Raw genomic sequence first — 25,177 nt, forward strand, 5'->3', positions numbered from 1 at the left:
ACAGGCAGTGCCCCGGGGATTCCAAGGAGGAAGGGACCCAACTGGAGTCAGGGAATCAGAAAATCCTATAGAAGCAGGCATACTGGGGAATAGATGGTGAGGAGGCAGCAGACATTTAGGGAAAGGGCAGGGGAAGGAGAGTGGGAAGAGATGGAGAACACTCCAGGCTGAGGGAAAATCCTGAGCAAATGGATGGAAGAGGGAGAGCTCAGGGAATATTCAGAAAACTACAGGAGTCTAGACTGAAGCATGGGAGAGAAGGGGTGAGGCCATCTTGTCATGTACATTTCAGACATAAAATGTGCTTCTAGCTGATTGGTAAAAGCCAGTGGTAGGGAGTGTTGTTGAAGCAGCAGAGTGTTATCATCAGAAATTCATTTTAACAAAATTCCCAAGCAACTCAGCTAAGGGTGAGAGGGTTATATGGTTGGAAGTCCCCCTAAGCAGCTATCAGTAGGGTTGTGCAAGCAGTGCTAGGGACTAAATTGTGCCCCCTCCTCTCCAATTCATACAGTAAGCCCTAAACCCCAGGAGATGGGACCTTTAGGAGATACAGCTTAAATGAAGTCATAAAGGCGGGGCCCTAACCTGATAGGATTCCTGGTTTTGTAAGAAGAAGAAGAGCGTGCACGCACACGCGCACACACACACTCACACACACCCCTGCCCCCACACAGTGCACACACAAAGAAGAGATTATGCAAGAACACAACAAGAAGGCAGCTGTCTGCAAGTCGGGAAGAGAGTCCTCACCAGGCACCAATGGGCCGACACCTTGGTCTTGGACTTCTCAGCCTCCAAGATGCTCAGAAATAAATTCCTTTTGTTTAAGCTACTCAGACCATGGTATTTTGTTATGGCAGTCCAAGTAGGCTAATATAAAATTTGGTACTGGGGCGCCTGGGTGGCTCAGTCGGTTAAGCGTCCGACTTCAGCTCAGGTCATGATCTTGTGGTCCGTGAGTTCGAGCCCCGCGTCGGGCTCTGGGCTGATGGCTCAGAGCCTGGAGCCTGCTTCCGATTCTGTGTCTTCCTCTCTCTCTGCCCCTCCCCCGTTCATGCTCTGTCTCTCTCTGTCTCAAAAATAAATAAAACCTTAAAAAAAAATTTAAAAAAATTTGGTACTGAGAATGGGGTGCTGCTATAACGAATACATAAAAATATGACAGTGGCTGTGGAACCGGGTGATGGTAAAGGCTGGAAGAGTTTCAAGGTGCGTGCTAGAAAAAGTGTGACTGCCATGAATGGCCTCTTGGTGGAAATATGGGTGTTGAAGGTAATTCTGGTGACAGCTAGAAAGAAAAGAAGGGAGCTAGAAAGAAAGCTTCCATCTTTACAGAGAATATATAAATAATCATGAATGGAATGAACAGGCTTTATCCTTCTAGAAAAGGGAAGACAGACCCCAAAGATGATTCAGAAATCACAGGGTTGCCACTCCCACCTTTGGCCCAAGGGCAAGGCTGCTTCCTCCTTGGCTTCAGAGGGCTGGGCCCCTGCACAGAGCCAGCTGGGGGCAGCCCTCCTAGAGAGCTTTGGGGTGGCACTCCATGGAGCCAAAGGGACAGGGCCACTCCACAGAGCCATGGGGGTGGCTTTACCACCCCAATGGACCTGCAGGGCAGAACATCAGACTGAAGAAGATCATTGCCTTGCTAGGTTTTAGACTTGTTTGGGACCCATCATCTCTTTTTTTCTTCTGATTTCTCCCTTTTGCAATGGGAATGTTTAACCTATCCCTGTCCTACCATTGTATTTTAGAAACACAGAACTTGTCCGGCTTCACAGGTTCACAGCTGGGGAGGAATTCTGCCTCAGGATGATCTGACTTCCAGTTTCACCCATATCTGATCCAGACGTGAGTTTGCATTTTAGACTTTAGAGTTGATGCTGCAACAAGTTTAGGCTTTGGAGTTATGGAGGTGGAGTGAGTGTACTTTGCATGTGAGAAGAATATCAATATTGGGGCAAGGGATGGAATGTTATGGACTGAATCATGCCCCCCCATTCATATATTGATGCCTGGTCCCCAATATGGGACCATATTGATAGAAGGGCCCTCTAGAAGAAAATTAAAGGTAAGTGAGGTCATAAGGATGAGCCCCTAATCTGATAGGACTGGTGATCTTTTAAGAACAGGAAGAGAAAGATTTTTCTCTCTTTTGCTCTCTCTTGCTCTCCACACAGCACAAAGAAGAGGTCATGGAAGGACACAGTGAGAAGGCAGCTGTCTGCAAGCCAGGAAGAGAGCTCTCACCAAGAACAGAACAAGGCATCACCTTAATCTTGGACTTCTCAGCCTTCCAAACTGTGAGAAATAAACTTCTATTGTTTGAGCCACTCAGTCTATGGTATTTTGTTTTGGCAGCCTGAGCTGACTAATAAAGTAAGTGATGGTAGATTTGAAAAGCAAGAAATGGGTGGAGATTGAAAAGGTGGGGAATCAGGACAATTAAAAAAAAAAAAAAAGAAACCTCACAGAGGCAAAGGGAATGGGTTTCAGGAAAGGAAGAATGGTCAATGGCATTCATGCTACATACAAACTGGGGAAGTTAAAGACTAAGATACAACCTTGATTTCCAGATTAAGGGCGCCATGACCTTTAAAAGGAAAGCTACAGAGGCACCTGGGTGGCTCAGTCGGTTAAGCGGCCGACTTCAGCTCAGGTCATGATCTCACGGTCCGTGAGTTCGAGCCCCGCGTTGGGCTCTGTGCTGACAGCTCAGAGCCTGGAGCCTGTTTCAGATTCTGTGTCTCCCTCTCTCTGACCCTCCCCCATTCATGCTCTGTTTCTCTCTGTCTCAAAAATAAATAAACGTTAAAAAAAAAAATTTAAAAAAAAAGGAAAGCTACAAAAAAGAAGAACAAAAGATAAATAAAGGAGTAGCTGGGAAAGAAAAACAAGCAGTAGAAGGTATAGAATTTTCTTTCAAGAAATGATATGGCAAATATGCCGAAGCCCCACTGTATCCTTAGGACAAAGTCAAGCCTTATTTTTCTCTAGGTGAGCAGATCTGTCTTACTGTTTTCCTTTTATTTGTTTATATATTTGAGAGAGAGAGAGAGAGCGAGAGCAAGAGCAAGAGAGAGAGAGAGAGAGAGAGAGAGAGAGAGAAACAGCATGAGCAGTGGAGGAGCAGAGAGAGAGGGCGAGAGACAATCCCAACTGGCTCCAAGCCATCAGCACGGAGCCCCACACAGGACTCAAATCCACTAACCATGAGATCATGACCTGAGCCAAAATCAAGAGTCAGACGTTTAACCTCCTGAGCCACCCAGGTGCACGTCTTACTCTTTGAATACTATACTGTGTGTTTTGTTTTGTTTTGTTTTGTTTTGTTTTGTTTTGTTTTGTTTTGTAAAGCAGGGCGTTCTTTTAGGCCCTGTCGGGGATTTCCAAGGATTTATTTAGGTGTGTTGTTCAACTGCTGACAAATACCAGATTAAAATGACTGTCCTATTTCTCTGCGTAAGAATTGCCCAGAAGCTCTGGAAATGTTTCTTCTTGGTCCAGGTAAATATCTGAAAATCCTTTATTTCATTGAAGTTGATGTTAAAGCAATTTTTAAAAAAAATCCCCAGAAAACCCTATAAGCATCTTTGTTGTTCAGGGTTAAGTAACATCAAAACCTGCCTAAGAATGCAGTGCTCCTCTTGACTTTAGCATATCCCCTTTGGCCTGGCATCACTAATCCCCACCCAGTTTAGGTCTAACAGTTGTTTTACCTCTCCTTCACTCCACATTCCCACAGGGAGACACCCCATCTGACCATGGAACGAACAGTTTGGGCCCACATTTCACCCCCAGCAGCTAGCACAAGTCTTAGAGGGAGGTCCATAACCACTTGTTAGTAACCGGTCACCCAGAAATCAGGCTGGAGGTGAGGTCATTCTGCACATGACTGAGGACCCTTTTTAAGGACTCTCTGACTATTAAAGAGAAACCCTGTAACAGCCACATGTTACCTCCTACTATTTCTACAGAAGTCAAGAGCCAGCATGGACAGGATGTCATAGAAGCATCCCTTGGCCATTTTTCAAAAAAGTACTCATTTGAGCACGCTTCTGGTAACTTAAAAGTCATGTTCCCCCCCGGCTAATTTCTTGACAGTAAAGATCAGTGGCCTATTTTTAACTTGAGGCAGGCAGTGTATTGTTAAGTCCATTGAGGTTGGGTAGCGGTGTCTTTTTTTTTTAAAGGAGATGAGAGCACATCTCTGGGAAACTGGCTATTCCCACGTTACTTCTCCAGGGTCAATCTACCAGAAGGGAAGTTAAGGACGATTTTCAAGGCTTTGCTTGTCTTCAAACAGGCAAAACAAGTAGAATTAAGCCAGTCTTTACTTATTTCAACTTGATATTTATTTTGCTGTAATCACTTCTCTCCCTCCACTCTGGTTAGTTTCTGAATTACATGAACACAAAGTTGTTGAAATGCCGTACTCTCCAGCGTCTCATGATGACTGCTACATTTGCTCTCGTGTAGAGCAGGATGGCTATTGGATTCTGTGAGCTAACACCGGGGCTCAAGAGTTATGCTGATTCATTCAACAGACAAACATTGAGGGTCCACCAGGCTCCCGATGAACAAAACAAAGCGAAGTGAACAACCGAGATCTGTGGTGTCCTAGCTTTCAGAGTCAAATGGGGATGTCACGAGTCACCAGAAAGGGTCTTCTCTGTCTCTTATCTTTTCAGTGTTAATCTAACAGGTATTCTCATGAACTTCTTCTTAAAATTTGAAACCAGAGAAAAAATATGCAGATGGACGAAGTGACACCATTAAGGAGTGAGGACTGGATAGTGAGCACTAGTGGGTGAGGCTGAAAATACTCACGCTTTTCATCTGCCATCACCAAACCCATCCGACCCTCCAACGCAACCTTATGCGGTCACACGGCAGTTATCACAATTCCCATTTTTACAGAGTAGAAAACTCAGGCTCAGAGCGGTGAAATGACTTGCCCCATGTCTCGCAGCTAGAAGAGCAGAGTCAGGACTAGAATGGAGATCCACCATTCTTTCTATCCCACCAGGCCAACATAATGAGAAAAATGTACACATGTCTTGTGCTTTGGCACATACGTGGCATGCAAGTAAAATACATGATTCATAGAGCTTACGAAAGATCATTTTGGGGATCAGGTAGAAAACAATCCAGGGAATACTAGTAATAACATGATGATAATGCTATCCACCGTCATCTAATCGATCCCCAAATTTCCATAATATTTCACGAGAGCTTCCTGGACGCAAGGCGCTCAGGCATGGTACACACAACGGTGAAGCACAAAACATGGCGGCAGGCCTCAGGTTGTAAGGCTCCTAGAGGGGGAAGGTCCTTTGGCTTCAGCTCCTTGCTTTACCCTGGTTATGCAGTCAATATGTATGTATTGACTGAGTGATCAGTGCAGGCCTCTGTGCCACTGAAGCCATGAAGGTACTAAACAGGAAGGAAGCCAAGGAAGGCCTTGGCTACTGTAAGCGCTCAGCAGCATCTCTACTTCCGTAGAATCCTCCCTTCTCCCCCCGCCCCCCAACTCTAGAACTTAATGTTGCAAGTACTCTACGGGGTCCCAGCAGCTTACTTACTAGCATAAAAAGTCAAAAATGGGCAAGCAGGGGCAAAAAAGTCTGAGCAGCAGTCCCTTTTAGGGTAAAATTATTGGTGAGCTCTTCGAAGCTAAATTCATAAAAATAATAAAATTGAGCCCATAAAATTTTTATGTAACACATGTCAAAGAGAGCACCAAACGGTGTTAAAACCACAGATGTTGGAGCACTTATTGCTTGGCTTTGAGTCCCAACTGAGCCATTTATCAGCGGCGTGACTTTTGGGAAGTTATTTAAATTCCTTGTGCCCCACTCTCTTCATTTGGATAGAGATACAGTAATGATCAAATGTCGTGTTATAGGTAAAAGTCTTAGCACCTTGCACATAATAAAAGCTAGATTAAGTGTTACCTAGTAATGGAAGTATTATCTACTGAAAAGAGATTTGCCAGTATAAAAATAAGGTATAAAATAAGGTATAAAAATAAGGTAAAGTTAATGATTCCTACAAAACGAGGGCTATTCTTTTCTCCCCAAGGTCAGTTGAAGACTTGGCCGGGATTTAGTATCCATCCATCTTGCCATCCTTGCAATGAAAGTACCCTTGCAGAAGGCAGTACAGTTAAAAATAACACTGGAGAAAGGAATGGCCACGGCTCCTACCATTTAATGGCTAGTGCTAAACATACGGAAATGTTTCATGAACTTTTCGTTCAAGCTCTTCCTAATGATATCCTGGAAAGCTGCTGAATACCTTTATCATTAGAGATGACCAAAGTAAGAATTTCCATAGCACCTGCCTAAGAACAGCCCTGCAGTTAAAGATGAGCATTTAAATTACAAATGGTCATTCTCATTAGTGAAATGCAAGTTCGAAGGATGCTATAATAATCTGTTGCAAAGATGAGAATATACAAAGGATGAAAGAGCTGGAAGAAACTTTGATGATAATTTTGCCCACCCCACTCCTGGTATAAACTAGAAAACTGAGGCCAAAGTGGCTAAGGTAAGGCCCCATCTCTCAAGAGGAAAACACAGCCAACCCAGGACAAAAGCCCAGCTCCTCTGATTTCCCAACTCTGCACCTTTGAACTTTCTCTCTGGACCATATCAGGGAGTGATAACGGATGGTGAGAACAGTGATCAGAAACGCTGATTGGGCACTTCAGTGTGTTCGACACTTTTCTATACATTTTATTAACATAGGGAAACTCTGGGGCGCCTGGGTGGCTCAGTCGGTTGAGCCTCCAACTTTTGGCTCAGGTCATGATCTCACGGTCTGAGAGTGCGAGCCCCGGGTCAGGCTCTGTGCTGACAGCTCAGAGCCTGGAGCCTGCTTCAGATTCTGTGTCTCCCTCTCTCTCTGCCCCTCCCCAGCTCATGCTCTGTCTCGGTCTCAAAAATAAATAAACATTTTTTTAAAATTAAAAAAAAACATAGGGAAACTTTTTTGAAGTTTCAAATAAGAGAAGGACAGTAAACTGAACACAAACATGCCCTCACTTCTAAAGGCTCCTCAAAGTTCCCCCAAGGTTGGCATTGTTCTGATGCCAGCCTGTACTTCCCAGCTTCCTAGACCTCACTTAGCCCATAAAGCTAGACTGCATGCCCACATGCTATGAAATTAATCCCTCCTCTCTTTGCATCAGAACTCACTGGCCTCTGTTGCAGTGCTCCAAAATCTTACCAGGGATTCATCAGAAGCAATACTAAAGAGCTAACTACATGTTACCACCTCTCTGAGTGTCTGCATGTAACGGGGCTTTCCTTTTCTTTATCCAAAAAAGTAACGAATGTAGTAATTTTGGACAGAATGAAAGGCCTTTCAAACCAGAAGCCTTTTAAATCTCAATACACTGTCATTATCTTCTCTGTTTAGGTGCGAGTGGTACCAAGTCTTAGCTTGCAGTTGCAAATCTTCCTGGTCGTTCTGAGAAAATAATTATAAACTACAGGTGATGTGCATACTGTCAGCTTTCAGAGTCAGGGCAAAGAGTGGCGAAGCATATAAAGGCACTTTGATTGACAGGGGCAGTCAGTGGAGAACCACAGCAAGGGAGAATTTCTTCTGAAGACAGACCTTAACCTTCCCAGATACTATTTCCAGGTTGAAAGGAAATGTCAATGCCTCATCCCTAAAGACTTAGGCAGGCCAGACCCCTGGCGGGTGGAGAAACATTGTTTAGAAGGTTTTCATTACGTGGTGCAGAGGAATTCAGTTTGCTCAGATTTGAAAAATGTACAGACCTTTTTTTTTTTTTCGGGAAAAAAACATCTATACTGCCTCCCTCCCAATTTTGACTTCAGTGGTTCTTATTGTAATGGTACTTAAATACGTACAAACATAAAACTAAGTTCTTAATAGTTCCCACTCCTCTAAAACCACCAAACTCCAGCTAAATGTTCTAACCAAATACAAACGAAGTTTTGAAAAAAATTCGAACTAACAACAGGGATGCGATATTCAGACGACGACGCTTTGCTAAAAGAAATCTTCCATTTTCACGGCAACTCACGCCGAAAACTGCAACATGGATGTTCTGGGAGTTCCAAATGCTTCCAGCACCCACCTTGCAGTAGGACTCTCCTCCCACATTCCTTCATTCTCCACAAAACTAAACCTCACCGGGCCAGTGTTCCACACCATCACGTGGCGTCACAGAAAGCAAATGACATAAGTCCATCAGCTCATTCCCATCAGCCCACAGCAACTAAAGTAGTATTGCCACCAACTTCACTGTACGTAAAAACACAAACTCAGGCACCAAAATCACATTCTGGTGATTGGCAGTCCCATTCACTATTAGATGGTCATGTGGATGATCCAGAATAGGATAATATCATTTTAGATTATCACTGGAATAAAAACAAAAGCAAAAGCCCACAAAATTGAAAAACATTACCGTGTAGAAGGCCTATGCCCCTCCCCCATGACCGCCTCCACAAACCCCACTTGGACAAGGACAGAGGGCTGCAGGGGTAGAAAGGCCACTGGTGACTCCTGGCTCTACCGCTTGTTACCTGCAAGTCCTTACGCAAAGTCCTCAACTTCCCTGAGCCTCAGTCCTCTCAGCTAGATAAAACAGGGATAAAAATAGAATCTATCTCACAGGGTTGTTAAGAGACTCTGTGTGGTAACATATGGAAAGTGCTTAGCCCAAAGCCTGGTGCTTAACAGGGACTCAATGGCCACCATTATTCTTGTTGAGTCACACACCCAAGCCCTACACACACACACACACACACACACACACACACACACACACACACAAGGGCTGTCTTACCAAACAGAACACGCTGTCTTAGCAAAACGGAGGCATTTCAAAATAATTCGAGTTTGAGACAGAAGCCTTTACTCTGTCTGCCTGCAGGAAGTTCAGACCCTGCTACCGATCATACTTGTGCTGTGGTATGTAAGACAGATGTGACACTACATCATTTTCTGAAGAGGCTTTTGGCAGCGAAGTGAAAGGAGACAACCTTATCTTTGGACTTAATTGTTTTTAGAGTTAACAATTACATGAGGAGAACAAAGGTTTTAAAGACACTGGAAGGTGTTGGAATGCTTACTCCCGTGCTTCTGAATTATTTAGGATAGATATAATGATCAGTTTATTTTACCACTGACTGAGTGCCCACGGCATGCAAGCCTTTGTGACATTGTGAGGAGTGGAGGTCCGGGGGGGTGGGGGTGGGGGGGTGGGGTCACAGCATGAATGCACAGAGGCAGTCTTCACCCTCAGGGCACTTGGCGTCTGGAGGAGGTGTAAGTAAACAAGTGAGCTTAAAGTCTACTGGACTCTAACTTCTCTACAGACAAGGACAACGTTCTATTGGCTTTCATACTCCGGTGGCTAGCACAAGCCTAGTGCATAGAAGGCATGAATGAGTGAATTAATGAATGAATGAATGAATGAATATATGAATGAATGAGATGTGAAGATTAGCCTATGTGTGTGCCATAAATACAGGTTCAAAAAAAGAGTGGCTCTGTTGAGGGCTCAGGGCTTGAGGAAATCTGGAAAAGATGGAACTTGAAGGAAGACTAGAATTTCAAGAAGCAGAAACAGGAGAATGTCCACCTATAATTTTATACAGTTTGCAATGTGCTCTAAATTAGTTCTCATTAGTAAAACAGCTCTTATCCTGATTATTATTATGGGAAGCATTTCTAGGACATTCTATATCTACAAATTGTATGCAACTGTTTCTTCTTTTGTTATTTATTATAAGGACCTTTGATTTAATTATAAACAACTTAGTGGTTCATTATTTATCAGAATAGGAAGCTGATCAAATAATATCTGGCTTCTAGCAGCTATGTCTCAATGATTACTATTGGTCTCCTGGGGTTCATTAATAAGTAGCCATAAAAAAAAGTCCATTTGCAATTAGGAAAAGGAATGTGCACATTTGGCAACATTTACAGTGATGTGATTGACAGCAGATAAGACTGACAGAAGCCTTACAACATGAGAAGAATAACCTCATAATGGTATTAATATATTAAAAATAAACCACCATGAACACTAGGATAAGAAAAGAGGCATATCAATGGCTGAAGCAATGATTAGGATATAGTAAAGGCTGCATGCAAATATCTCAATAGTGGGAACCCAAAAACAAAAAGTGACATAATTTTGGAAAAGCACTAAAAGGCCTGGCCTAATTAAAAACAAACAAACAAACAAATAAATAAATAAATAAAACGGAATCAAAAACATCTGGCAGAGAAAACTACTGTCTCAGACAGGATCTCTCACCAAACTAGATGATGACCCATTTCTAGGAGATGTTCTTAAATCTAGATGATTTCAAATGACTACCAGGTTCCTTTTTTTTTTTTAATATTAAAAAAATTATCTTTTAGCCAAGTGTTTATATTCTACCACTGGAACATCACTTCTTTTTTTCATAGGAAGGAGCTTATCTCTATATTTACTTATTTGTTTATCCATTCTTTTGCAAGGAAGAAGTATTATTTTAGCTTTTCAAAGCCCGAGGATCCCTGAGATGAGGGTTTCTGAGAAGAAGAATGAGCATGACAGATTCTAAAGGGAAATTTTCTGAACAAAGTCAGAGGGAGTCTGTCATGTTCCAGCAGCACCCTTCTAGAAATGGAATAACTCAAAAGAGAGCTCATGGTTGATGGGAGGTGGGGCAGGAAGGGTGCTGTTGGGATCTCTTAGAGTTATGCATCACTTTGGGCTCCCAGATACACTGGAAACAGCCCCCAACACCAGTTGGTGAAGGTCTTTGATCTTTATTATTTTTTGCATGTTCTTCCCTAAAGGATAATGCCCTTGAAATGTATACTGTCATGAAAATACCTAGGATTGGTTTTCATGAATACCCATTAAAGTACTTCTAATTTTGTTCAGATAAAATAACGTCCTCACAGTATCACACCTTGGCTCGAGTTGTAAGACAATAGCCACGTACGGTTGTGAGAACATGATGACACCAGGGGAAAGAGGTTAAATTAAAGGTGCAAAGAAACACCGAAAGCGTGGTACAGGGTTGGGCCTTCTCTCCCAAGACAAGAGCCTCTGCAATAAGTATAGTCATACTTAAATGTAAGATTTTAAAAAGCAATTTTAAAGAATAAAACTAGAACCTCATGAGGAGCCATGCCACATTTGGAGATTTCCACATTGGAGACCCTGAAGGCCATTTCATGAGTAATACATTGTCACCCCTACAGCACCTGCCCTTGTGGCCTCCCGGGAGCTGGTTAGGTTAATAACAGGAAGCATGAAAAAGCCGAGCACCACAGAGGCAAAAACCATGCATCTGGGTTTTCCCACAGGACCACTGTGGACTGTCCCATGTCTCACTGTAAGCTATTAATAATTTCACTAATACGCGATTGCGCCCATCTAGAGCCATTCTAAATTTCTTAATGTCTTCAGTTTCTGGTTTCATGGTCTGGAGAGTTTTCACAGAGCCTGAGGAAGGGGCTACAGGTTTGAATCAGAGTAACATCCTCGGGGAGCCGAGGTGAGCTGTCCAGGTTTACCATTTATTTCTCCTCTTCCTGGAGGCAACTTTTCCAAATGGGTTTGCACACATGTGGGGGCCATGAAAACCTCCCTGGCCCACCAGAGCCACACTGGCTCTCCCAGGGAAGTTGGAGACCAGAATGCGGAATCCCCTCTCCCCACCCATGATATCCCAGGGTGCCAAGAATCCCCGTGGGGCTCCATGAGCTGTGACACTTAGACACAAGGTCAGAAGGTAGGCCTTGAAAATCTGACCGAGCAAATACTTCAATTCAGAGCCTCACCTAAATGTCACCTTGTCAATTTTTGAAGTTTAATGCTAAACAACAGCTGTGTATAGACAGAAATCACCAAGAGACAGAAAAATGAGAAAATAAAGGATACCAAATAAACATATTTATAATATAGCAGTTGCTGAAGATATCGTCCCTGACCAAAATTTAGCCTTTTTATAAACAGTTGTTCATACATCATAAAAGATCAAATGAATATCATTAATGCAACACAGCAGGAAAAAATTAACATATTCATGAATTAATACTTTGCTTTCACTTGTCTTGTCAAGTGAGACTTTGCTCTTGAGCATATAAATTTTTGCTTGAACTACCATTAATTTATCTGAATTTACCATCTTCTATTTCAAAATTCATACGATACCTGTAATCAAATAAATAATTTCTTTCTGGACAAATTATTAAACCTTGAAAGGAAGTACAAATTGGACTTTGATTTTTCTAGTGAGGCCCCATTACTAGACCTTTATCTTTAATAGCTGCAGAAGTCAAATCAAAAAAATAAATTACATTGGGGCACCTGGGTGGCTCAGTTGGTTAAGCGGTTAAGCATCTGACTTTTGGCTCAGGTCATAATCTCACAGCTCGTGGGTTCCAGCCCCTCTTTAGGCTCAGCTGACAGCTGGGAGCCTGGAGCCTGCTTCAGATTCTGTGTCTCCCTCTCTCTCTGCTCCTCCCCCACTTGCACGCATGCTCTCTCTCTCTCTTTCAAAAATAAATAAACATTAAAAATTTTTTAAATAAATCATTAATTTAGCCTGTCTTTCAGAAAATGTCATGGGGGAAAATGATTCAAATTGGCTGTTTATCTCAATATCTCAATAACTGGTCAATATAATCAAGACAGTTGATGATGGCCTAATAGTGAATGCAAAGCCTTTTTTTGAAAGACTAATCTGAATAATCATGAAATGAAAATTCTAGAATAATAACCAGTTAAGTGATTTTTAAGAAGATTCTAATTGAAAATCCTAGTTGTTTATACAAAAGAAGGTGAAAAGACACACCTGTCAGAAGCCTGCCCAAAGGCCCTGCCAAAGTGGAAGGGGAACCAGTCAAAACCAACTAAAGCAAATACACATGCAAATTTACCGTGCATATTTTTCAGGATTTAAAGGCAAACTGAACCAGTTCTCACTTAAATAGAAGTTGCCTATCCCACTTAGTTTAAGTGAGCTTCAGTGGCTCAACAGGCTGCAATGACAGCTGTCAGTGTTCTGGCCCCACATGGCCCATGGCATCGAATGCCAAGCCCCTGATAATGGAACCACCGGGAGAAAAGTGAATCCACTATAGCCAGCTCTCCTATACACACTTATGCACGTAAAATCTACCAGATCCCCACCCACACATTCTCAATTCCCATATGCGCGCGTGCACACACACACACACACACACACACACACACACACACAAATCCCAACCTCCTTGAAGCACTATTAAGCAAGTGCATTTCCAGAGTAAGAGTTACCTCAGGAAAGCACTAATACCAATCACCCCTACTTCCACCGGAAAGGTGCTTACAAGCAGGACGGAAGTGAGACCTACATTCTAATGCATTGCTTGTGGGAATGTGAAATTACTGCAACCTCCCGGAAAAATAATGAAACACGATGTCAAAACACAGAGAAAGCCTTCAGAAGGTCCATCTATTTGAGCCAGTAATTCTACTTCTAACAATCTATCCTAGAAAATGACCCAAAAAGTAGAAAAAATATGACCAAAGATGTTCGTCAAACTTTATTCATGATCCTTGGTTAACTGAGGATCAGCTTAATGTCCAACAATAGGGGAGAAGGTAAATGAATTTAGTAAAATCATACATGGGAATGCTCTGCAGATACTGAAAACAATGTTCACAAAGTCTGTTGACTTTGCATAAAAAGTTATTTAAAATGTTTGGTGAAATGCACAGAATGCAAAATTCTGTACATAGTATGATTCCCAATTCTACACAAGATAGGCATATAAAAAGCCTGAAAGGAAATAACAACAAAATGTTAATAGTAATTATCACTTGTTCATGAGAATACATGTGATTTTAATTGTCTCTTTTTTATACTATTCTGTTTTAAATTTTTTTAAGTTTTATAAAAAGCACCTATGTCCAAGAAAAAGAAACCATTAAAAAATCAGCTGGGGCGCCTGGGTGGCTCAGTCGGTTAGGCGGCCGACTTCAGCTCAGGTCATGATCTTGCAGTTTGTGGGTTCGAGACCCACATCAGGCTCTGTGCTGGCAGCTCAGAGCCTGGAGCCTTATTTGGATTCTGTGTCTCCCTCTCTCTCTGCCCCTCCCCCACTCCTGCTCTCTCTCTCCCTCAAAAGTAAATAAACGTTTAAAAAAAGAAAAAAAAAAAGAAAAGAAAAAATCAGGCCAGAGGGTGCCTAGTTTTCCTGGTAAGTAGACAGACAACAGACACTGGGGGGGTATTTGTGGCCTTCTTGAGCAGATTCCATGTCCTACCAGTCGCTCATGCTTAAACCCTGGTGACGATTTCTTGTACTCTACATCATGCCTATGCCTTTCTCGACCTTGGCTTTGACTTTCAGCCTTCTCTGTTTGTACTAAAACACTCCTCTGGCAGTTACCTCTTGTCTGTAAATCACGTTCTCCACCCATCCCCCTTCACCAGCAGGACCCACGTCTATGGCCTCCTCAGCCTCCTCCTGGCCCAGGCTGGTCAAGTCTTGGTGGTATTGACAACAAGTAAGTTACCCTTAAAGAAAAACAGCCACCATAAACAAACCGCCAATAAACAAGACAAGGAAAGACAGTTTTTTAATACATTCTATAAAAGCATTTTATACACCAAACAGACCTGGGGCTATACCGGGCCCAACTATAACTGATCTCCTGAGAGGCCCCCACTGTGTCAGTCATCCTTAACATCTGTACAGGGTATCGCATTTTTCAGTGCACAGTCACAGACTCATAGCATTTCACCTTCACGACTCGAAGGTGGGCAGATCCAGTGTTCTTTTCCTAATTGGACAGATAAGAAAATAGCAATTCAGAGAATGGATACTGAGTGGCTTGCTCCCCCTCCTCCTCAGGGTGTGCTCATCTGTAAATAGTGATGATAATACCCCCATGGTGGAGTTGTTGTAAGGATTAAATGAGATAACGTATGCAGGGTGCTGAGCACAGTGTCTGGAACAAGGGCAGCATTCAACAAATGCCAGCTCCTATGACGGCTAGGTCAATGGGAAGCTCAAGGTTACATAGCTGGGAAGTGACAACGCCAGGATGAGGATCCAGGCCTTTTCATGCCAAGTCCAGGCTTTTTATGCTTTATCCCCAACACCGCAAAGGAGTATTAGGACATGGCCCATGCCCTCAAAGAACCTAGAATATTTTGTAGCAGGCATCTCTTAAGTACATGAAACAACAAAGCAATTATTCCCACAAAGAACTAAGGCAAAAGTGACAAAAACTAGGATGCAACGCTCAAAGTACACAATTCTTTTGTCCAACAGTAACGTTACCCTTGACAATGTCTTCTTATGCACACTTTCCAAAGCTTAGGGAACCCATGTTTCATCCCTGTTTCAAAGTGAGTTGTGCGTGGGGAGATCAGATATGAAAATAAATCCCTTTCCATATTAATTACAGAAAATGTTTTCTGTGGGCATTCTGAACTTCAGGAAGTTTGAGCTATTTTTGGAAACTTTTCTTTAACTTCTAGAAAGTACCATTCATGATCATACACTTTTTAAGGGACTTAAAAACAGCTTCAGTTGAGTTTAAGGCTGCTTCTTAAAAAAAAAAAATCTTCAACTTGATTAATTAATTTAAACTACAACATATGACACCTGGTGGTTGATAACATAAGAGAGAGGACACGAGGACAGTGAATATTTTAAAGGCGTAGGTAGCAGGCACACAAGCACATAGAGAGCAGGAAGTCATTCTGTCGCCCATATATTTGATGCCACAATAATAATCCCATAATAATGGGGTTAGGCATACTATTTCTTTACAGTAATCCTGGCCTATTTATGAGGTAACAAAAGAAGAGCCTAAAACTTTGCAGAATGTTGAAACTTCTTTATATGTTAGAGGGTTATTTACTAACGGACACTTTGAGACTCACATCTTGAAAGGTTTTTGATGTGCTATGTGTTTTTATATTCCTGATCTAGAGTTCCTTCTTTCCCTTTCTTTCTTTCGTTCCTAGTTTTATTGGAACGAGAGACAGAGAGAGAGAGAGAGAGAGAGAGAATCCCAAGCAGGCTCCACACTCAGCTTGGAGACCAACACAGGGCTTTATCCCACAACCGCGGGATCATGACCTGAGCTGAAATCAAGAGCTCAACCGACTGAGCCACCCAGGTGCCCCTATACTACTTTCGAAGATAGAGAAGTGATGCTCATGAAGAGGTGGCCCTTAGCAAAACTATGAGGTAGGAGCTTTTCCTAAGAAACACTCTATATAATCCCTTTACTGCATGTCTGTTCCTGGGGTGGAGGAGGGGAGCATGAGGGGTGAGGACCCCATTTACCGAGCCCCTTCAATGAGGGAGTCTGGTATACAGTGCCTGCTTTATGTGATCTGTTTCACCTCTTACAACAGTCTTGTAACACGTATATTAATCACCCCAATTATTCAGAGATGAGCAAGCTAAGTCTCAGAATTTAAGGAACATGTCTAAAATAAAGAAATTGATCAGTGACTACGGAGATTCCTCTGCTTCAGTGCTCATTCAGGTTACCCCTCACTGAACTGGGCTGCCCCCCACATCAGACACCCTTGTCAGCACCTCCACTATAGACTAGTTCACATCAAATCATTTGAGTTAGGCCTTTTAGAAGTACTCCTATTCTATTCTAGACAACACAGATAACCGACAGACACATGAAAATATGCTCAACATCACTCATCATTAGGGAAATGCAAATCAAAACCACAGTGAGATATCACCTGACATCTGTCAGAATAGCTGAAACAAAAAAACACAAGAGGGGCACCTGGGTGGCTCAGTCGGTTAAGCGTCCGACTTTGGCTCAGGTCATGATCTCATGGTTTGTGAGTTCGAGCCCCACGTCGGGCTCTGTGCTGACAGCTCAGAGCCTGGAGCCTGTTTCAGATTCTGTGTCTCCTTCTCTCTCTGCCCCTCCCCCACTCACACTCTGTCTGTCTGTCTGTCTGTCTCTCTCTCTCTCTCAAAACTAAATAAACATTAAAAATAAATTTTAGGGGCGCCTGGGTGGCTCAGTCGGTTAAGCATCCGACTTCGGCTCAGGTCATGATCTCACAGTCCGTGGGTTCGAGCCCCGCGTCGGGCTCTGTGCTGACAGCTCAGAGCCTGGAGCCTGCTTCAGATTCTGTGTCTCCCTCTCTCTCTGACCCTCCCCCGTTCATGCTCTGTCTCTCTCTGTCTCAAAAATAAATAAAACATTAAATTTTAAAAAATAAATAAATAAATTTTAAAAAAACACAAGAAACAACAAGGGTTGGCTAGGATGTGGAGAAAAAGGAACCCTTGTGCACTGTTGGTGGGGATGCATTTGGTGCAACCACTGTGGAAAAACAGTATGGAGCTTCCCCAAAACATTAAAAATAGAAATACCATATGAATCAGCAGTCCCATTACTGGGTATTTACCCAAAAAAAACAAAAACACCCTAATTCAAAAAGATATATGCACCCCTATATTTATTGCATCATTATTTACAATAGCCAAGATACGGAAGCAACCCAAGTGTCCATCCATAGACGAAGTGATGAAGAAGAATGGGGTGTACATACAATGGGATATTCCCCAGCCATAAAAGAAGAATGAGACCTTGCCATCTGCAACAACATGGATGATCTAGAGGGTATTATGCTAACTGAAATGTCAAAGACCAATACCTATGATTTCACTCATACGCGGAAGTTAAGAAACAAAGCAAATGAACAAACGAAAGACAAAAATCAGACTCTTAAATACAGAGAACATACTTGGTTGCCGGAGGGGAGGTAGGTGGGGGATGGGTGAAAGAGGCCAAGGGGATTAGGAACACACTTTTCCATGAGCACTGAGTAATGTACAGAACTGCTGAATCACTATACTGTTAAGGAGAAGGAGGAGAAGGAGGAAAAGTAGTAGGAGTAGGGGCGCCTGGGTGGCTCAGTCGGTTAAGCGTCCGACCTCGGCTCAGGACATGATCTCACAGTTTGTGAGTCTGAGCCCTGCGACGGACTCTGCTGACAGCTCGGAGCCTGGAGCCTTGGATTCTGTGTCTTCTCCTCTCTCCGCCCCTCGTCGACTCACGCTCTGTCTCTCTCTCAAAAATAAATAAACATTAAAAAAAAAAAAGTCGTAGCAGTAGTCCTATTCTAAAAGTGACCAGGCAGGCATCATGTTAACCCAAATCAATGACTCTAGTAGTAAAATCTAGTGGTAAAATCTGAGACAGGGTGGCAGGACTTCCAAGTGTCAAGAATCTAGAGATCATCTGGTCAACCTCTTCTCCCATTAATATACAGATTTAAAATAGCTAAAGCCTAAGTGGGGCTGAGACTTTGCAGAGGTCACACCACAAATCAGGTGTAGAGCCCAGATGAGAGCCAGAATTCCTGACTGAGTCCTGTTCTCTTCTACGGCATCAGCCACACATATTCAAACATAGGGTAAAAAACACACTCCAGATTAATAGGACTTATTCCAACGTTATTAATTCACATGGTGATTCCAAGTGCTGGCAAGGCCTGTGTGTACCTCTTATTAATTGTGTGGCCTAGACAAGGTACCCTCCCTTTGCCTTGGGTTTCTTATCAATTATATGAGAGTAACAATAGTGTCTGCTTCATGTGGGGCAAATATGATAATTTATATAGAGCTCTAACTCCCTGTGCTCAGGATAAAGACTCAATAAATGGTATATCATTATCATTAAAATTATTTTTACTGTTATTACCACCACTCTTTCAGATAATTGACAGTTCATACTTTCACTTTTGGGGAAGTAGGTAGAAACAACTTCCTGCAGTCAAATTCATCTCCCTCAAGGCACCTGGGTGGCTTAGTTAGTTGAGCATTGGACTTCAGCTCAGGTCATGATCTCATGGTTCATGAGTTCGAGCCCTACATACAGCCCTGCACCGAGCCAGCATCAAGCCCTGCATCAGTCTCCTCACTCACAGTGCGGAACCTGCTGGGGATTCTCTCTCTCCCTCTCTCTGTCTGCCCCTGCCCCATTTGTGCGCACACATGCTCTTTCTCTCTCAAATAAATAAACTTTAAAACAACTGAATTGAAAAAAATTCATCTACCTCTTCTCTAAAGGCAGCCCTAGACAGTCTCAGGAATGAAGGTAAAATGAGTAGAAGGTTGGCACCAGGAATAAAGAAATTACCTTTGAAAATACAAGTGCCTCCTGAGCATTTTCATTTGATCTTTAAAGTCAGGGGCGCCTGGGTGGCTCGGTCGGTTAAGCGTCCGACATCGGCTCAGGTCATGATCTCACAGTCTGTGAGTTCGAGCCCCGGGTCAGGCTCTGTGCTGACAGCTCAGAGCCTGGAACCTGTTTCAGATTCTGTGTCTCCCTCTCTCTCTGCCCCTCCCCTGTTCACGCTCTGTCTCTCTCTGTCTCAAAAATAAATAAACATTAAAAAAAAAATTAAAAACAAAAATAAAGTCAAACTTCCCCATCTTTCTCAAACCCACTCTTTCCCATTTACTACCCTTTTGCCTCAGTTTTACGGAGATACAATTGATATATAATACAGGTATTATATTTATTTTAGGTGTACATCATAATGATTTGGTATTTGTATATACTGCAGAGTGATTGCCACAATAAGTTTAGTTAACTTCCATCACCTCCCATAGTTAGTTACACATATTTTTTCTTATGATGACAACTTTTAAGATCTACTCTCTAGGCAACTTTCAAATATACGGTACAGGATTATTAACTATAATCGCCACACTATACATTACATACCCAGGGCTTATTTATCTTATAACTGGAAGTTTGTACCTGTTGACCCCCTTCACCCATTTTGCCCACCTCCCATCGCCCACTCTCTGGCGACCACAAACCTGTTCCCTAGATCTATGAGCTTGGTTTGTTTTAAATTCCACATAGAAGTCAGATCACGCAATACTTATCTTTCTCTGACTTATTTAATTAGCATGATACCCTCAAGGTCCATCCATGTTGTTGCAAATGACAGGGTTTTCTTCCTTCTATGGCTAAATAATATTCTATTTTATATATAAAATACATATATTTTCTTATATATATAAAATATATTTTCTTATATATATAAAATATATTTTTTTTCTTTCTTTTATCCATTCATTCATCAGCAGACCCTTAGGTTATTTCTCTCTCTTGGCTATTGTAAATAATGCTGTAATGAACATGGTGGTACAGATACTTTCTCAAGATAGTGAATTTGTTTCCTATACTTATTTCCTAATAAATTTCCAGATGTAGGATTGTTGGATCACATAATAGATCTACTTTTAATTTTCTGAGGAACTTCCATACTGTTTCCATAGTGGCCACAACAATTTATATTCCCATCAATTATATTCCCAACAACAGTGCACAGGGATTACCTTTGTTCCCACATCCCTGCCAATACTTATCTCTTGGTTTTTTTGTTCTGTTTTGTTTTGATAATAGCCATTCTAAATAGGTATAAGGTAATATCTCATTGTGGTTTTGATTTTCACTTCTCTGATAATTAGTGAGGTTGTGCACTTTTCCATGTACTTAATGGCCAGCTGTATGTCTTCTTTGGAAAAAAGGTGTACATTCAGATCCTTTGTCCATTTTTTAATTGGATTGTTTGTGGGGTTTGGTTTTTTTGTTTTGTTTTGTTTTCTTGTTATTGAGTTGTATGTGTTCTTCATATGCTTTGGATATGAACTCTTATCAGATAAGTGATTTACAAATAGTTTCTCCCACTCCATGGGTTGCCTTTTCATTTTGTTGATGGTTTCCTTTCTTATTAAGAAGGTTTTTAGTTTGATATAGTCCCATTTGTTTATTTTTGCTTTTGTTGACAAATCCAAGAAATCATTGCCAAGACCACTGTCAAGGAAATTACCCCTTATATTTTCTTACAGAAATTCCATGACTTCAAATCTTACATTCAAGCCTTTTATCCACTTTGACTTAATTTTTGTGTATGGTGTAATACAGTGATCCAATTTTCCCAACACCATTATGGCAGAGACTATCCTTTCTTCATTGTATATTTTTGGTTCCTTTGTCATAAAATAATTGAACACATACAGGTTAGTTTATTTTTGAGATCTTTATTCTGTTCCACCGATTTATGTGTTTGTTTTTATGCCATGCTGCTTTGGTTACCACAATTCTATAACATAGTTTAAAATCAGAAAGTGTGATGCCTCCTGCTTTGTTCTTCTTTCTTGAGATTGCATTGGCTATTTGGAGTTTTTGTAGTTCCATACAAATTTTAGGACTGTTTGTTCTATTTCTGTGAAAAATGCCATTGGCATTTTGATAGGGATTGCATGGAATCTGTAGATTGCTTTGGGTAGTATGGACATTTTCACAATTTTAATTCTTGCAATCCATGAGCATGGACTATCTCTCTATTTATGTGTCTTCTTCAATTTCTTTCATCAATGTTTTCAGTGTACAAATCTTTCACCTCCTTGGTTAAATTTATTCCTAGGTATTTTATTCTTTTTGATAGAATTATAAATGGGATTGTCTCTTTAATTTCTCTGATACTTCGTTATTAGCATATGGAAATGCAACTTATTTTGCTTATTGATTTCATATTTACAACTTTACTGAATTTGTTTATTACTGCTAACAGTTTTTTAGTGGACTCTCTAGAGCTTTCTATGTATATGTCACCTGCAAATAGAGACAGTTTTACTCCTTCCTTTCTTATTTGATGCCTTTCATTTATTTTTCATGCCTAATTACTCTGGCTGCCAGCACTATGTGGCAAATGAGCATCCTTGTTTTCTTCCTGATCTCAGAGGAAAAGATTTCAGTTGAAATTCCTCATCCTTCTCAAATCTAATCCTTCTCGCCTAATTCCTAACTTAGTTAAAAACCTGACCATCCATCTAGACATCAACTCCTTCCACACCACCACCCACTTGGTGACCTACTACTACTAATTCTCCCTCTGAAATGGCTCTCCAAGGATCTCCCTTCTCTTTCTCTATCTTACCTGGCTCAAGCACAATTAATTTTTCTTCTTCTCCTTCTTCTTCTTCTTCTTCTTCTTCTTCTTCTTCTTCTTCTTCTTCTTCTTTCATCACTCCAGTGGTCTAAAATCTAAGCTCATTCCCCTTTGCGATACCACCTATTTAGGACCTCCAAAGTCACTTTTGCAAAATTCAAATGAGATCAAATCTTTTCTCCTCAAAAAGGCTACATAGTTTCTCCTCCTCAGTAGAGTGTATTCACATCTCAGGCTCACTGAAACACCCCCCGAACTCTCCTGCCACCCCCTCATTTCAGAGGACCTAAATGTTCTTTGAACACAAACTTGCCTTTGATGTGGAACACCTACCTGGCCCCTTCTCTAGAAAAAAAAGCTGCTGCTGCCTACTGGAATGCAGTCCAAGTGCACTGCTTTTCTGGAATCTCTTCCAGATTCCCTCCACCCTTCCTTCTTTGGGCTTCCAATGAACTTGTTCCTATCTCCACTAGCCATTCACCATGTGGATCACTATCACTTATTTTCTTATCCTTCTTTTCTGCTAGATTGATTTCTGAAATGCCTGGGCTTCATTCTTTTATCCCCTGGCACAGGGCCTGCATGGCCCACAGTAGATGCTTAACAAATAACTGCTAAATAACCTGAGCGGATGGGGGCACCTCAGTGGCTCAGCCGGCTAAGCATCTGACTTCAGTCAGGTCATGATCTCGCGGTTCGTGAGTTCTAGCCCCACTTCGGGCTCTGTGCTGACAGCTTGGAGCCTGGAGCCTGCTTCAGATTCTGCGTCTCCCTCTCTCTCTGCCTCTGCCCCGCTCATTCTCATTCCCTCCCCCTCTCTCTCTCTCTTTCTCCCCCAAATAAATAAATACTTAAAAAAATTAAACTGAGTGCATGGTACCCAAAGAAATAAAATTACCCAAAGAAATAAAATGAAACCTCAGTTACTATCAAAACCTATCTCAATAAAGCTACTTTCCGTAATATATATAACTAACTGCAAACAATTACATAAGTAGCTTTCAAAAGAGTGTAATGGGAACTTGCAAATGGCAAAGTTCTCGAGTTCCCACTTACGCTTGTTAAATGTTCATCAATGGAAAGGGAGAGCCACATCCTCCTAGATTTAGTTGGCTTCTGCAGGACCTGCACACACAAGGCATTCTGAAAGCTCCTGGGATCCTGTAGCTCTATTTGAGGACACTTTTCCCTCACAAAATTCTGTGGACTGGACTTGAGTAGTAGGTGCTCAATAAATGCTGATTTGATTTGCAGGGGATTTGAAAGCAAAGTGCAACTCACATTTTAGACTAATTCAATGCAATGACTGATTGTACTTAAGATAATAGCTCCAGGGCTAACGAAAATCAATGGGCAGCCTGAAAAGCAGCCAAATGCTCACTCCCCTGCCTCGTTCTACAGTCAATGCTGACCTGCTTCTTGATCCTTTCCAGCTCCTCAGCTTTTCCGACTTTGCTGCTTCCCCAGAATGGAGAGGGCCAGTTAGCAAGTGTTGTCCTGTGCCTGTGATATATTTGTCCTGTGTTTTGATGTTGATGTAATATGTGAGAAAGTTGAGTGGCATTTTTTTTTAAATGTCCTACTTTTCCTAAAGCCTACCCTCTGTGTGACAGGTTAAATGTGATTCTAGCTGAAGGAAGGAAGAAGTGTGGACTGGAAGGCCGTAGCCTTCTTTCACCTTCAGTTGTGGGACTGTATGTTAAAAGGAGCCCGGAAACTGTTGTTTTTACTAAAATCATACCAAAAATAAAAAATAAAAAAAAAATAGCTCTGGTAATGAACTCATTAGATGTCCACTGAACACCTCTATCCCAATGATGTAGAAAATAGGAAAGATTCAAAGCATGCACCCTGCTATAACTCATTCTGGGATAAGAAAAAGACAGCAGTGCCTTGGAGAATAAATCATTAACTAAAAGTCAAACCGAGACACCCTGGAAACCAGTGAGACCAGGCGGCTGGGATTTGCCTGTTCCCTCTGGTGACTTCTAGAGCGAAGCATCCCACAGGCAGGCAAACTCAGCACACTGCACTCCCTTCTATTTCACTTTTCAAACTTGAAGTTATTTTTAGATGACCCATGCCCACTAATCCCAGGCAGGACAATTCCCAGCCCGCTGCGCCTCCAAGTACCTTCCTCCTCTCCAGCACTTTTTGGGAGCACTGATAAGGAGTTTCTAGTTCTCTCCCCTTTTCTTCCTCCCCTCAGAGTGCAGTCCACCTGCCCTCACCCCCTCTCCAAACCTCAGTCCCGGGGGCCACAAGGCGTCATCTTCGCTGTTCTACTTGTGCACCTGCTGCTGCTACTAGGAAGGCGAGCCCTTGGGCCACTAGGAATGGGGCAGGGGCTCTTAGAGACCCGCGCCCTCTAGAGGGGGGTCAAGGGAGACCTCCGTCCCCTCGGCCGCCGCGGGGACTGAGAGCCGGAGCAGAACCCCCTCCGTCCGCGGCTGCCGCCCCCCTGCCCAGCCCCCGAACCCCACCGCGCTCGCCCGCCCCTCGCCGCGCCCTCAGCCACGGCCGGGGCGCCGCGCGCAGTCTCCGCTGGACCGGGCGCAGGGGCGAGCGGGCCGGCGCGGTTACATAACCGACCTGCTGGGCGTCCACGAAGCGCCGGCAGGGGCTGAGGCGGCTTCGGCGTCCGCGGGGCCGGTGACTGCGGGCGCGGCGCTGCCTGCTCACCTGCCCGCCGGTGCGAGCGCGTGGGGGCGGGCGCGGTGCCCGCGGGCCTGGGCGTGGGGCCGTGCGCGGCGCGCCCCGCCTCCGGTCTCGCGGTCCGTGTGTCCCCGGCTCCGTGCCTCCCGCCCGCTCCTCCCCGCAACCTCGGCCGCCGTCAGCCGGGACAAAGCGGCTCCGGGGAGGGGCCGAGCCGCCGGCTCTCGCAGGAGCCAGCGGAGATGGGCGCGCCCCCAGCTCCGACTCATCGGGCCAACCTCCAATCAGACCCCAGGAAACCGAAAGCCCCTGTGTGGCCTCCTCTCCTCTCCTCCCCCCTGACCCGGCGCCCTTCCCGGGCCCGCACCCGCTCGGCTCCCCGGGCTCCCACCCTGCCCTCGGCTCCCCCACACCCCGCTTCCCGTTCAGGGTGCCCGGGAAGCGAAGAAGACCCTCTGGACACCTAGCGCGCGAGCGGGTCCGCGGGAGTCCGGCCCCTGCGG

General features: G+C 43.1%; 1 protein-coding gene across 3 annotated transcripts in view; it reads right to left on the reverse strand.

Moving 5' to 3' along the window:
• RCAN2 (regulator of calcineurin 2) overlaps nucleotides 1–24,890 on the reverse strand; it is a 273,660-nt gene extending 248,770 nt beyond the window's left edge. Inside the window, exon 1 of one of the 3 annotated variants that reach the window (XM_060615655.3) lies at nucleotides 24,612–24,890. The gene's annotated coding sequence lies outside the window, so the exon portion shown is untranslated. The remainder of the gene's footprint in view (nucleotides 1–24,611) is intronic. The other 2 variants (XM_060615653.3, XM_060615652.3) reach the window with 2 other exon arrangements.
• Between the last annotated feature and the right edge of the window lie 287 nt (nucleotides 24,891–25,177).

Source organism: Panthera onca, chromosome B2 (genome assembly GCF_046562875.1).
Source record: "Panthera onca isolate mPanOnc1 chromosome B2, mPanOnc1 haplotype 2, whole genome shotgun sequence".
NCBI lineage: Eukaryota > Metazoa > Chordata > Mammalia > Carnivora > Felidae > Panthera > Panthera onca.